This window comes from Diadema antillarum, unplaced genomic scaffold (genome assembly GCF_040938485.1).
Source record: "Diadema antillarum isolate AM-2024a unplaced genomic scaffold, OU_Dant_1.0 scf00000004, whole genome shotgun sequence".
NCBI classification, from domain to species: domain Eukaryota; kingdom Metazoa; phylum Echinodermata; class Echinoidea; order Diadematoida; family Diadematidae; genus Diadema; species Diadema antillarum.
Window position 1 is genome coordinate 2,493,842 of NW_027270893.1, and position 15,904 is coordinate 2,509,745.

Sequence of the window (15,904 nt, forward strand, 5' to 3'; positions counted from 1 at the left end):
TTAATTTTCATTTTCCGTTTTAGCTATTCGACTATCTTCAAATGGCGAAGGAAGAGTTGAAATCTACTACCGTAAGGAATGGGGCACCGTGTGTAACACCACATGGGATAGTAATGTAAGCCATTTATGATAAGTTCTATATTTTATAAACCAATTTAGGCACTAAACAAGATTCCATTCTGTAGTTTAGTTTACTATGAAAAGCAAGCAAGAAAAAGAGTTATACTTTTGTAAGTACGACGAAAAGTAGTCAGTGATAGAACTTTGAGACGTTCTTTCTCCACAATCGTGACAATAATATTCGTATAGCCCCAAATAAAACGACACAAACAAAAACATTAATGATGTTTGTTGCTGGTTGTCAATAAATTAGCAAAATGTATAATCTCTTTCTTCTTAATTGAAAAAGGCATAACTCTTTTTGATCAGATGCGAAATGTACATTTCGCCAATAAGTCTATCCTTTAAAGAGACTACAGAGAATAGTATTCAGGTAAATTGGAGACTGGAGATAAACATCGCCACATTATAGTATGCTTGTGTAATTGTTATCAAAGCCACAGCCTGGAGAAAAACTTTTGAAACTCGTAGAATTTTATCATTACTATACGGCTTTCATTGAAATTATATAGAATGGATCTCAATTTTGATAATCATCATATACATTCAGTCGGTGCTTTTTCCTGTACAAATCCAAAATCTTGCATAAAATCTGGCATCCAACATTAATGGCAAATCGGGAGACTTTATGTATTGAGTATCATAATCGGGCCAAAGTTTGTAAATCTTGTCACACTAACCTGAATATATAGGGATATGTTTCTCTTCCTAATCAGTGGAACATATGCTTTGATTGTCAGATTGTATAAGTGACAAAAAAAAACCACCCCAAAACAGATAAGGTTCGATGTCGGCAATATCACTTTAAAGGTAGAACTCTTGTGACAGACGCTTATTATTATCCATAATAGATTTCAAAGTTTTGCGTGAATCGACTTTGGAAAACACAGTAAGTATAACAACAGGTAACAATCACCGTTTATCATATTTATCATTTCGTTTGGGACATAATGCATAATTATTGTAATCATAGTTTGATAGCAGTATTGAGCATGCTTATTCTCTCAACTCTGTTCCCTTTGGAAAAATAGGCTGTTCAAGTTGTTTGCAAGGAGCTTGGCTACACCAAGGCTGTAGCTTGGCCTGGTGCATCGGCGTACAATGCGGGCACGGGGCGGATCTGGCTTGACAACACAGTGTGCTCGGGCAGCGAGGAGTCCCTCTACAGATGTCGCAAGAGTCCGGTCGGGGTGAACACCTGTGACCACGACCAAGACGCCGGGGTGGTGTGCGATCTCAGAGGTTCAAACATTTTACCTCTTCTCCACTCACATTTACTACTTATTCGTCTGAAATTCGTCATCGTTTTCAAGCATTTTTCTTTTCATTTTATCCTATTATGTCTATTTCCAGTGCTGTATACCAAGCGCGCAACCAGCATTGAGGGAATGTTCGATCATACATTGTGGAACTTGAATTTTTATGCCTTTCACCAAAATATTATATACTAGTAGTGGTATCAATCACAGTCGCAGTTTGTATGCAAATTAGATGGCGATGATGACAGGGATATCACCCCCCCCCCCAAAAAAAAAAAAAGGAAAGCAAAGAGCATACGTTACCCGAGGAAAGACAGCTTTTCAATCCATTCAAATTAAAGAAACAAATACAAAGATGAACACAGAAATTCTGAAGAACCCTTGATTAGAGCGAAGGTACCTGCTACCTGTTGATACCTCACTTGATATTGTTGGTAGTGACCAATAAGCCAGTTCGGGGTTCCAGTTTGAGCATGAGCAGCAAAAGGTCATTTGTGCCGAGAGACAGGTTGGTTTTTAATTTCACTGAGATAAGCATCTGTAACGCTATGATTATTCATGGAATCCTTATAAATGGTGCCTGCCAGTACATCCACCTGACAGCAAGCCTGGTATTTGGCAATGTTAACAGAAAACAGCACAATACTTCCCAAAGTGTTGATTGACGAACCATTCTGGTCACTTCATCTATTATACACAGGTTCATTCTTAGTTAGAATACGAGTTCCATAAATTGCTACGTTGGGCAAGCTGCTGCATTTTGTCACTTTGAATTGAGTGAAGTGCCTAACCAACTGAGAAAAATGAAAGGTCATTTGTACCCATGTGCACATGAGCTATCTCCGAACAGGCTTATTTAAGCCTTATACTCATTGAAACAAAAAATAGCAAAAGTCTATAGTTTTGTCCGAATCCTCCTTACTCGTCTTTTCAAGCCTGACATAAACAAAAAGTGGAGTTCCCACTCAAAATAAGATATGTATTTACGATTTTTCTTTTTTTATATACAGGACGACTTCTTGTTGTGGAAAGAACTGGAAGCAGCGGCTCTCCCTTCTTCATTTCCGAAGTGTCAAAGAGCACCTTCGCGCCATTTGGATCGAACATGGAGGGAAAGGTGTATTCTGTCTGCTATGACTCCGTACGAGGTTGGCTGTACGCTATGGCATACAAGGCTGCATGGGAATCTTGCTGCCAATGCCAAATTTTTCGACGCCAACATGAAAGTGATCAGTGGATTCACGTAGCTCATTGCCCGATCTGCAACGGTAAGAAGTCTATCTCGTCATTAATGCACACATCCATTGTGTATGGGTGTGTGTGTGTCTGCGTGTGTGAGTGTGTGTGTGTGTGTGTATGTGTTTAAATTTGGTTTTGTAGCAAAAAACTTGTGTTCTTTTTTTAATCAAGAAATAGAAACTTACGAACATGCATTTTTGTCATGTCAGATAGTTAAAGATTTATGGACAGTTGATATGGTACTACATTATGATCTAGTGGAAATACGAGATATGCATTGGGTAGATATTTTGTAGGACTGACCGATAGTTCAATGAGAATAATGTTTGTTAACTCATTGATTATTTTGTTGAGTTATATTATTTGTAAGTTAAGAAGTACAGGTACTTTACCATCATAGTATAAATCAGAAGAGGATAGTAGATAGTATAGAAGGGGAAAAGAAATTGGCTATTGCGAGAGGGAAATTGGGTTTGCATTAAGGAGTGGCAATATGTTATTTGATTAAAATATTTGAATAGATAAGTAAAAGAAGTGTTTTAACGTTTATGCATTTCATGGGCACAGAGTGGTAGGGGTTTAGATTAGTTTTATTATGGTTCAAATTTATGTTTTTTCACTTCTCTGTGGTGTATTGTTAACGCCTGTTTCTTTTTCTCCGTTGTTGTCCCCGCCGAACGAGTTCGAGCAGGGGACTATGAAACGGGCTCCGTACGTGTGTGTGTCCGTCCGTCTGTCCGTCCGTCTGTCCGTCTGTGCGTCCGTGTGTGATCAAAATGTTCAATTTGCTACTTCTCTGTCATTTATGAGCCAATTTTGATTCTGTTTGCTTTATATGATAGCACTACATGGGAGCTTTGAAACTTCTACACAGAATTTCAGTTGTGACCTTTGACCTTGACCTTTGACCTATATTGTACATTTATACAGTCAAACCTGTCTATAGCGGCCACCCAAGGGATACGGAAAAAGTGGCCGTTATAGACAGGTGGCCGCTATAGACAGGTAATCCAACTTTGTGTGCTTTGCCTACATGTACATGTATCATCGTTGTATATACATGTACATTTATGTGCGTACGTATGCACACGTTTGTATCATGCATAGAACAATGCCGGTGTTTATGAAATTGTTGCACAGTACACTAGATGTAGCATGTGCACAGTCATGAATTAGTGCATTATTGTGACTGAATAAGTGATGAATGCAACGGTGGCGATCACTGAATGTTGCCCAGAAATGACTGGCACGGCTAAAAAGCAGAAAAACACCCTGAATTATCTGCTCGGCTACGGCTCCATCGGGTTTTTGGCCGCTATAGACAGGTTAAAATCTACCGCGGGAAACAGAATTTGTGGCCGCTGGCCGCGTTAGACAGGTGGCCGCTATACACAGGGTCTTTAACATGGCTTTTCTCTCGGGGGGATTTTTCAGTGGCCGCTATAGACAGGTGGCCGCTATAGAGAGGTGGCCGCTAAGGCAGGTTTGACTGTATTTACATTTTATTGTGTATGCTACTCCTTTGCCATTTCTAACCTGATTTCGATTCCGTTTGCTTTATGTGATGGCACTAGGTGAGGGCTTCAAAACTTCTACACAGAATTTTGACCGTTGACTTCTTTGACCTTTGACCTTGATTTTTGACCTATATTGTACATTTTGCTACAAAATGCTACTCCGCCATTTCTAACCCGATTTCGATTCCGTTCGCTTTGTGTGATGGCACTAGGTGAGGGCTTCAAAACTTCTACACAAAATTTTGACCTTTCACTTCTTTGACCTTTGACCTTGATTTTTTACCTATATTGTACATTGGCTACAAAATGCTACTCCTTTGCCATTTCTAGCCCGATTTCGATTCCGTTTGCTTTATGTGATGGCACTAGGTGAGGGCTTCAAAACTTCTACACAGATTTTTGACCTTTGACTTCTTTGACCTTTGACCTTGATTTTTGACCTATATTGTACATTTTGCTACTAAATGCTACTTCCGGTGGGGACATATATTATGCACCGCGTAATTTCTACTTTTCCTTGTTTGCTGCTGGCACCTATGATTTGTGATTACATTCATTAGTATAGGCAGGGACGTGATGGTTATGTGCGATGAATATCATTATGGAATTTTAGAGGTAATTTATTGAAGTGCACAGGGTTGGGATGTGACCCTACAACTACGGGAGGGGGGTAGGTCAGGTTTTTCTTTCTTTCTTTCTTTCTTTACTTCTTTTTCTTCATTTTCTTTTGGGTGTGCTTACGAGTAAGCTAGTATGTAAATTCAAAATGTACGTTATGATTTTTGAATTATGCATTGATTATTTTTCGTTTTCTGGATCATTGTTGTTTGAATACTGTTGCATACATTCAAGCTGCATGTTATATTCTGTTATGTTACATTATAGAAATCAAATAAAGATTACTGAAAAACAAGAAAAAAGTGTGTGTGTGGGTGTGTGCGTGTGGGTGTGTGCGTGTGTACGAAAATGTAGAGGGCTTTCTACATTTATGACATGGCTTTCTACATTTTTGACATATCAGCAGTCACATGTGTGGCATGTCTGTTTCCCAATGAGCTCATTACACCTTGTACATTGCATGTGCCAGGTTTTCTCAATGGAGTACGAGTTGTACGAACTCCATGAGCCTATCTCTCAGGAATGAATACAAAATTATGCATGGTACATTTTTGAATGTTTCCGCTAATGGACCTGTCTTTTATGGTGAACAGTTATATTGTGGGCTAATCAGAGTACCTGGTATGTTCATTTAAATGAGTAATTAAACCGTATCCGGGCAATTACCCCCCTCCCCCCCCCCCCCCCCGCTAAATATTAGGTAGTGGTAAGGTTAGAGTAAGAATTAGGGTTAGGTTTAGGGTTAGGATTAAGTTCAGGATTAGGATTAGGATTAGGGCCACGAGAAGGGTACGGGATAATTGCCGAGGGGGTAATTGCCCTAGACCCCAAAGATAAAGCGAAAAAGGGAGAATGTAAAGAAAGAAAAATTAGAGAAGGAATTGAGAGACTTAGAACAAAAATTTATTGACTTGTGGTAATTCTTCAGAATTGGTAAAACAATCTGAAGAATTGTACGTCACTTTATGTTACCGTTTGGTAATATATAGAAGGGCATTTAGAAGCTTTGAATGAAGCTTATTTTAAGGTATCTTATCAATATCTCAGATGCAAGGAGTAATCACGTTGATAGGAATGGAGGGTAAAGATCCTTTGAATATTAAAAAGCATAGACCAATCACACTTTTAAATGTGGATTATAATAAGATGCTGTCAAGAGTATTAACACAAAGAATGCAACAAAAAAAAAGAAGTTTTGAGTGAAATAATACATGTGGATTAAGTGGGATATATGGAAAACAGAAATATTGGAGAGGCAATACGATTTGTAAGCGATATGATTTTTCATTGTTTGACATATAATATTGGTACTTATTTAATTGCTGTAGATTTGAGAAAGCACTTGTTTCGGTTTTGCATTCGTTTTTATTTAGTTTATTAAAATGGTTTGGATTAATTGGCCCTTCATTTTGTTCTTGAATAATGGCTATGTATACAGATATTATATAGATGATGACTGGCGGGGGATTGAACATACCGAATGTTCCACCAGAAGGGTCTGAAATGCTATTGAGGGAGGTTACAAGTCCCGAGACGAAGTCGAAGGATTATAACCTCGACGAAGTCGAGAGCCTCCCGAAATAGCATTTCATACCCTGAGGATGGAACGTTTGGTACATGTTCCCGACAACAAAAGTCATCATCTGTTGTATTATATGGGTTAGTCAATACGTCAAATACGTCAACGTCAACCACCAGCAGCACAACACACTCAATCGCTCGCTCGCGCTGAGCCAAATTTACTGTGCGCGCGGTCCTAGGCCTTCTGTCATTATTGTTACGTGAAAATGTATTCCCATGGGAGAACATTACAAGAATGTTCGCCCACGAATGTACCTCCATCACGTGACTGTCTTTAGCCAATCACTAACCGGTATTTGACTGACCCATTTGATATAAGTAGTTGTGTAATGAATGGGGGGGGGGGGATTCCTCCACGGGATATTTGGAAAAGAGCGTGGAGTTTGTCAAGGTGACCCACAATCACTCTATTTGTTTTTACTCGTTATTTAGATATTAGCACATGCTTTGAGAAGAGAGAAAACTTTGAAGGGAATTAATCTTGGTGATTTTGAGGTATTAAAGCAGATACTATATGCTGATGATATGCCCTTTTTTTTGGGGGGGGGAGAGAGATAAAATCTCAAAAAGATGTTGAAAGTTATATTTCAAGCTTTTTTGAAGCATAAGTGTGGTTTAAACGTTAAAAAATTTTGTTAATTGGTAAGAATACTGAGGATATAGGACAATTTAGATTTGGGAGTGTAGTTACAGAAATACAGATTTTAGGGATTGTTTTTTCATTCGATAGAAAAAAAAAGTGACGAATTAATCATTAGGAAATATTTAATACAATTAAAAGTTTAGTGGGATGATGGAAGCAAAAAGATCTTACTATTACGGGGAAAATACATGTACTTAAAACATATGCAGCATCGTAATTGAATTATGTATAGTTTCTGAATCTGTAGTCCCAAAATGGCTCTTTGCTGAAATTTAAGATTATTTTTTTTTTTTCGTTTGGAAATGAAAGGATCGGGTTAAAAGGGTGTTTATGTATCAGGATTATAAAGATGGTGGTTTGAGGATGGTGAGTTTTGAACTGTTTGTAAAAACTCAGAGAGTAATGTGGGTGAAAAGACTCCTGTATGGAGAACGGAATATGAATTGGAAAGTATATTTTGATTATAGTTTTATGTCAGTAGGGACAAAAGCAATTATGAGACAAAAAAAAGAGCAATTTAGACATCTTTATTTTATTTAGAAATGTTACGGGCTTGGCAGGATCTGCGCACTGCAGAAATTTTGATGAGGGAAAAATTAACCCAATCATGTTTAACAACAAAGATTTTTTATTGAAGGGGCCATTGACATTTGATGCAGATTTATACAGGCGAAATATTTATCATCTGAAACATTTGTTTGACAAAAACTGTATAAGACTGATCATTTATTTTCAAAGTTTGGGTTTAACCAGTGATAATATTGCATAATTATATCTGGAGTTTGTGTGCTTATGACTGCTTTGATTGTAAATCGCGAATGTAATTTTTCATGGGTCTAGTTTGCTCCCTCGTGTTGGAAGTAACTGTTAAAATCATTTTAAACACATGAACAGTCAGACACACACACACACACACACATACACATAATAAGCGGTGCACCCATGAAATTTAAGCTGAATTATGTATTTATTTTGGAGCAAGCGCCATGAGCGCCTGACTTGGCGGATACCGGCGCTATACAAGACTTCATCATTATTATCATTATTATTATTATTATTATTATTAGATATTAGCCACAGCTTTTTAGCGATTCTTTTTTCATTGTGCAAATCAAACGTATGTAACGTCGTGGCTTACAGTACTGTTTGTGGAGAAAACGGATTCTTGTGAATGATATAAACTAAAAGCATTGTCATCAATTCAGCATCACATGTTTTTTAGCATAATGTTGCAAAGAAAAAATGGTACTAAATATATCAACTAGTTATTGATGTACACACAATGTACACAATAAACGCCCACGCGTGCTCACTATGTGTCTGAGGATATTGTTTGTTGTTTTCGTGACAATGTTCGGAACCGTTTGTTGGAGATGCCAAACTATAATTCCAAGAACTCGTCAATAACAAACAAATAATCGCCTGTGATTGACCGAGAGCATAGAACTCTCCTTTATTTCTCTCCACATTTACAATATATACAATTAAAGAGTATAAAATATAACATAATTCACACATAATACACAAAGGGATGACATAGGTCATCATATAACAAAGTGGTAACAAGTCAGACTTTTAAAAAATTCAGTCTGAAAAGAAGAAGAAGAGCGAAGTGAAGTAAAGTGAAAGAAAAAGGTGTCCCGTGAAAGCATCAAGGGCTTGCAGTGATGGGATCACCTAACTATAAGGAATTGGAAAACACAAAAATAAAAGGAAATACAACGCAGTGTTGGGTAAATTATACAAGTGGTGGATCAAATCTGAGGCAACGTGAAACTAGTATTTGGCGAGGAGAAATATTTTGAGTTGTTTTTTAACGACCTGTTAAATTGTGAATTTCGAATACAGGGCGGTAGCGAATTCCAAATGACTGGACCAAGGTGGCGAACTGATTTTGAATGGATGTTTAAACATCCATTCAAAATCAGTTCGCTAATTGTTTCCAATTTCCAGCGGTGGAATTGGGATGACTGACGGGTGTTGTAACTATGTACTTTTATAGCATTCAAACAAAACATTTCGGTGAGGTATGGGGGAAGGCTTTTGGTGAAATTCCTATGCATCAAAGTGGTAACTTTCAAATTCATGAAATTCTTCCGTCGAGATGTTTTCATTGCAACTGATTGACAAATTGCCCTACATCGACGTAAATGAGCACTGAAATTGATCAGTGTTTTAGTAGTAGCCATGATATATCATGGCTACTACTAAAACACTGATCAATTCAGTGCTCATTTACGTCGATGTAGGGCAATTTGTCAATCAGTTGCAAAGTGGTAACTTGCTATACATTGCAGTCATGGACATTCAATGTGTGAAGGCGGTGGAACAATGGTTTTGACGGGGCAAAATAATGAGTGTTCGCACAAACACGGAGTACTTTCTTCTGGAGTCGTAGCACTCTTGACACTTTAAAGGGATGTGTATTTGCTCATTTCTTTTTTTCTTGATCTCTCAAGATTACAACTCCTTGGCGGTGGATGAGACAGATGGATACATCTACTGGACCGCCAACAATGGGGAGTTCTACCGGCGAGACCCTTCCAAGCAAATCTCTAAGGAGGTCGTATTTCAGCACCCCCAGAGCGCATATCCAAGGGCCTTGGTTCTTCGTCAGTCTCGTAGGTGAGAAAAAATTGATAATGAATTTCAAAGGTTTGTTGAAAATTAACTAATTTCTTACTTGCTTGCTTATTCACAGAAGTCACATGATTGCCTCTGTCTTTTTGTTTTCAGTGTCCTCAGCACATTTTCTTTTGACAGATCCCATTGTAGATGATGATGTAACAGTAATTGATGACGCTGAATTCCGGTACTTTTGCCCTGAGGATACTATTTTAGAAGATTTTAAGTAGACTGTATTGTGCAAACAATTCAAGGCGGAAGGCAGACGGACAGTACGAATAGGAATTGGCTTAAATTATGTCAGAATGAAAAATATGTTTATAGATTGTGATAGGGGACAATGAGAATCTCCGCCCCTCCCCCCCCCCCCCCCAAAAAAAGTGAGTCATATGCCGTAAATCTCTAAGCAATGACTATACTTTATTTACTTAAAAAGACACCACACATATCGAATGGGAAGGATGTGATATGGGATATATATACATATATAATTATGATATGTATACTATATAATGTATGTATGTATGTATATATATATATATATATATACATATGATATATACATTTATTTACAGAAATTGATGAGAATTAAAAGGGATTGATATTTCGTAATATCAAATGGGTTAGTCAAATACCGGTTTAGTGATTGGCTAAACACAGTCACGTGATGGAGGCACATTGGTTATGTTCGCCCATGGGCAGAACATTTTGTAATGTTGTCCCATGGGGAAAAAAAAAATCACATAACAAATGACAAACGATACCAAACGATTGAACGATCATAACAGATGATGGTATTTGACTAACCCATATAATATAACAGATGATGACTTTTGTTGTTGGGAACATGTACCAAACGTTCCACCCTCAGGATTTAAAATGCTATTTCGGGGGGTATTAGTCCTTCGACTTCGTCTCGGGACTTATAACCTCCCTCAATAGCATTTCAAACCCTTCGGGTGGAACATTCGTTATGTTCCCTCCCCCGCCAGTCATCATCTATATAATGTTGTGCTTCTTGCAGGACATATTACATCCTGCAACAGACAGGTATCATCACCGGAGATCTTCACGGTCAGTCCGACAGAGTCTTACATGCCTTCGCAGACCCAGGCAGTCGATCCTCTGTCCAAGGACTTGCACTGGACGAAGTGGGTAAGACAAATACGACTATCACTTATCATCGGCATAACCGTAATCTTTGTGTTCAAACACTGCGGAAATGATTTTTGTTTGTTTGTTTTATTTCCATCATAAACATACATACAGATATAAAAGACATCACAAGGTACAAGGAAAATTATACATCATGTATAAAATGAAACATACATGCATAACAAATACTATGACACATCACCAATATACGAAAAAGAATAGAATGTAGGATCGATAAAGATAATGGCTGGATAGCCCATAATCCGCTGCACTTTTCTAGTGCCGCTGGTCTTCCATGGGCACCAGTTATAAAGAAAATGAGGAAAAAAAGAGTAGAAGCTTACGTATACAATACAAAATGATAATTGTCTCATGAAATATTGTTTTATATTGCAATATTGTACAAGATCCCAAGGCAATATAAACTTTCTTGTGGTATGTGAATACATTTCTTCTGTATCCAAGAAAATACATGGATTTACATAATTAAGATTAAACTAATTCAGAAAATGACCGTTTAAAAATCATTCAGTGACGTGCAGTCACGGACAGCATGCGGATGGCTATTATATTGTTTAGCTCCCCTGCAGAACAATGCTCGTTTGCAAAAGTTTGTATACGAGGTTTTGGAAGGCTGAGGCTACGGTGCCAACATTGGTAGGGTTTGGGGGTATAGAATATATTTCCGAGTAGGTAAGTAGATATTCAAAATCTTGAAAATAATCACTCCGATATGAAATTTTTGACGGGATTTTAGCGTTTCCCACTGTAATATGCCTTGCATTGACATAACCACGTGATAACAGAAAAGTGTGATTTAGGATTAAATTTCAGAATAATTCTTCCTGTTCTATTTTGCAGTTTTTGCAGTTGATATATATGTTTTTCACCCATATCATGATGACTCCCAAATTACATCTGCATAATCTAAATTAGGAAGAATAACGTTGCGGTATATCAATTTCAAAGAATTCCTGTTTATGAAATGTCTCAAACGACGAAGGAAGGAAATCATGCGGCCTACTTTTTCACACATATGATTTACATGCACGTCCCATCTGAATTCGTCATCGATGTACAGTCCTAGGTATGTCAATGTTTTCACCTGATTAATTTCGTGAACTTTTATACTCAAATCCAATCTGTTTTATCTTTTCAACATATGTCTATTACCAATGAGCATACTCACAGTTTTGTCATAATCAACTCTCAGTCTGTTCTCACACATCCAACTATCTAAGATAAATAATTCCTTATTCAAAGTTGTTTGTACTGTTTGTGGATCTTTGTGAGAAAAATAAATGACGGTGTCATCTGCATATAAATGTACTTTACATGAATTAGATATGGAAGGTAAATCGTTGATAAAGATAATAAACAGCAATGGACCCAATATCGATCCCTGTGGCACACCGAGCTCAATATCCAGACCTTCAGCTAGAGGTACAATTACCTTATACTAGTTACTATTTTCAGGTCAGATAAATAATTTTCAAACCATTTGAGGGAGGGACCGTTAATATCTATTGTATAGAAAGCTTATGCAGCAGGCATTTAGGGTTGACCGTATCGAAAGCTTTTTGCAAATCTACAAAGACTGCACATGACTATTGTGTATAATCCGTTATCTAAAGACTCCAACCATTCGTCAGTAATTGTAATCAGTGCCGTGGAGGTTGAATGTTTTGGCCGAAATCCGGATTGTTCTCATTTGAGTATATCATTTCTACTTAAGTGCTGAAGTAGTTGTTTTTGTATAATTTTTTCAAGGATTTTTGATGAACACGATAGAATAGAAATTGGTCTGTAGTTATTTGGAATCAATCTATCACCCTTTTTATGCAACGGAATAGTTTTTACTATCTTACATTTATTTGGGACTTTCCCTTGGGTTATAGATTTATTAATCAAAAAAAAAAAAGTTATTGGTCGAACAATTACATTCTTTGACATTTTTAGGACCTTTACTGATATTCCATCTAATCCGACTGACTTCTTATTTTTTAATTGCTGTATTTCCTTTAAAATTTCACTTTCACTTAAAGTAGAAAAACGTTAAGGGATATCGCACACATGGTTCACACGTGGCAGCATCAGTGTAGAGTTTATATATCTATACAGATTCTACTACAGTTTCAGCTGTATCAGAAATCAAACTGATTGCAACATTTGCAAAATGGTGATTAAATTCGTTTGCCGTGCTTTGACACTGACCGGGTGGAGGCTGAGAGGAAGAACATTACTTGGGTAATACAGATGATATTTGTTTTCCATGAATTATTATAACTTTGATCTTTAATTGTGTTCAGTAAAATATTTGCGTTTGGACTTCATAATTTAAGATGTTACTTTGTTTTTTAATATACGATATTCTTTCCAAATACTATCATCTTTAGTTTTTATAGCTTTCCTTAACAATGAATCTATTTCCTTCATTAATTTGAAAATTGTTTCATTTAACCACGATATTTGAGTTTTCCGAACTCTCTTAGTTTTTACGTGCATGTTTTTATTAACAACTTCAAATAATTTTTTTTTCCAATTTTCTAGTACATTCATCAATACAGTTCTCCATTTCAACTTCCACCCAGTTCTGTTTTGAGAGATCAGCCTTGAATGTATCTATATCTACATCTTTGTTTGTTTTTGTTTTTTATGTAACATATTTTACACAATATCATGAATGAACCCGATAAGCTTTCCAGATTAGGTGTATAGCTCAGTGGGTGATTATTTACTCCACTGTGTATGACACCATGCGACTTGATCATCTCAATGCTATTAGTTAACATATGGTCTATTATAGAAGCTGATTTATTTATTTGGTGTGATATAATTAAGCTATGCCAATGTCAGTAAAAAAAAAAATCCAATTTATGTAGGTTTGTTTGGTTTCATTTTGCAATATCGCTATAAATACTGAGAGAGACATGCACGTTAGTTAACATTTCTCTTCTCGTTAAGGTTGCGATAATGCTATATCTTTTCTCCGTTGCTGCCAAAGTTTGATAATCGCGATTTTGTGGTGGCAAAGTCAGAGACAGTCTTCTTCCTTTTACTGATTTAGTCCACGAACAAGAAGTCAAAAACCTAAAAGGGACATGGTGGGATGCTCAGACGTCTTAGTTTTTACCGGTATAGTTGATTATTTGCTAATTTGGTAATATGTAATTATAAATTTTGTCAGTGTAATTTGTTTACATATTTATTTACTTTCTTCGAATCATGTACATTGCATATTGATGTTTTCTGTTATATTACTGAAAAGCAAATTTATGTATGAAATTACATTGAATTTAAGTAGGATTTTTATGGGCGGTTCAGAAAAGTGGACCTTTTCAATTCAAGTTTATTTTCCGTTCCGTTATTTTATATTCTACACCAAATAAAAAAAAAAAATTCTGGTGCCACTTCCGGGTTTAATCAGCTGAAAAGAAAAAAAAAAAGCTGCAACTTTTTCGTTTCTCGTGCGTTTCATTTTTTTTTTATTTCTTTTATTGTTTTTCTTTGCTGCTGGCAACGGGGAGAGGGGGTCCGCGGAACCCATTGATCCCCCTCCCCCCTTTGTTACAGGCCTGATGAAATTTTGTTGAAGACAATAAATCAAACAAAAGAGTCAAAACTTAGGAAAACCTATCGGGAAACAAATTAGATTCTGGCCGAGCCAAGATTAACAAGATTAACACAGCTTCGAAAAAGGTTTTTAGATCTTCATTCCTGACCGAACATTATCAGCTAGCCCCCAGCTCTCGGGAGATATACACTGTAAAAACATCGGTGTTAGATTTAACACCATGGGTGTTAGATTTAACACCGATCAAGTGTTAATAGAGGACCACACCCACAGGTGTACAGGAAAATGCACTGTGATGGTGTTGAAAAGTGTTCACCTGACACTTCGTGGTGTTAATTTGACACTGTACCTGGTGATATTTTGACACTGTAGTGGTGTTAATTCAAAACTGACACCACATGGTGTTGATTTGATATTTGTTGGTGTTAATATCAATGGTTTAACACCCGTCCAGCTTCAATAAGAGACCACACCAGCTGGTGTTACTGTGGTGTAAATTTATTTTCACATTTTTTCAAAAATCTAGTATTTTAATGTAAAATTCTTGATCGTCTTGTTTGAATTAAAAATCAACAAGAAGTGCAGCTACTACGAAACTCTTCAAAAAAAAAAACAGTTTTATATTTGGAAATGACACCCGGAGGTGTTAATTCAACACCATAAATGAGCACCGAAAATTTAACACCAGCTCGGTGTTCACTATTTAACACCGGACTTTTTGCAGTGTACATGTTGGTCAACTCACTTCAATGAGTTACTTTTGAATTTTATTCGCATTATATCCTTCGTTAATGAAATCCTGTTCATTGATTCATGGTCAGTACGGTGTCATATCATCAAACACAACATTTTTATACTAATGACAAAATTGCGATTGAGAAGATTATGAAGCCATTGTACATTAGTGCATTGACCCCTGACCTGCCCCTCTATTGGCCGCCAGCCCCCACCCTCAAAGTCGTTCTGAGGCCTCTGCATTGCGACGAATTCTCCAGTTACGACTTTGAACTATACTACACTGCAAAAAGTCCGGTGTTAAAAAGTGAACACCGAGCTGGTGTTAAATTTTCGGGGCTCATTTATGGTGTTAAATTAACACCCCCGGGTGTCATTTCCAAATTTTAAACTGTTTTTTGAAGAGTTTCTTAGTAACTGCACTTCTTGTTGATTTTTAATTTAAACAAGACGATCAAGAATTTTACAATGAAATACTAGATTTTTGAAAAAATGTGAAAATAAATTTACACCAAAGTAACACCAGCTGGTGTGGTCTCTTATTGAAGCTGGACGGGTGTTAAACCATTGATATTAACACCAACAAATATCAAATCAACACCATGTGGTGTCATTTTTGAATAAACACCAGTACAGTGTCAAAATAACACCAGGTACAGTGTCAAATTAACACCACGAAGTGTCAGGTAAACACTTTTCAACACCATCACAGTGCATTTTTAACACCTGTGGGTGTGGTCCTTTATTGAAGTTTGATCGGTGTTAGATTTAACACCCGTGGTGTTAAATCTAACACCGATGTTTTTGCAGTATACTCTCCAGTTGAAACTGGCCGTAT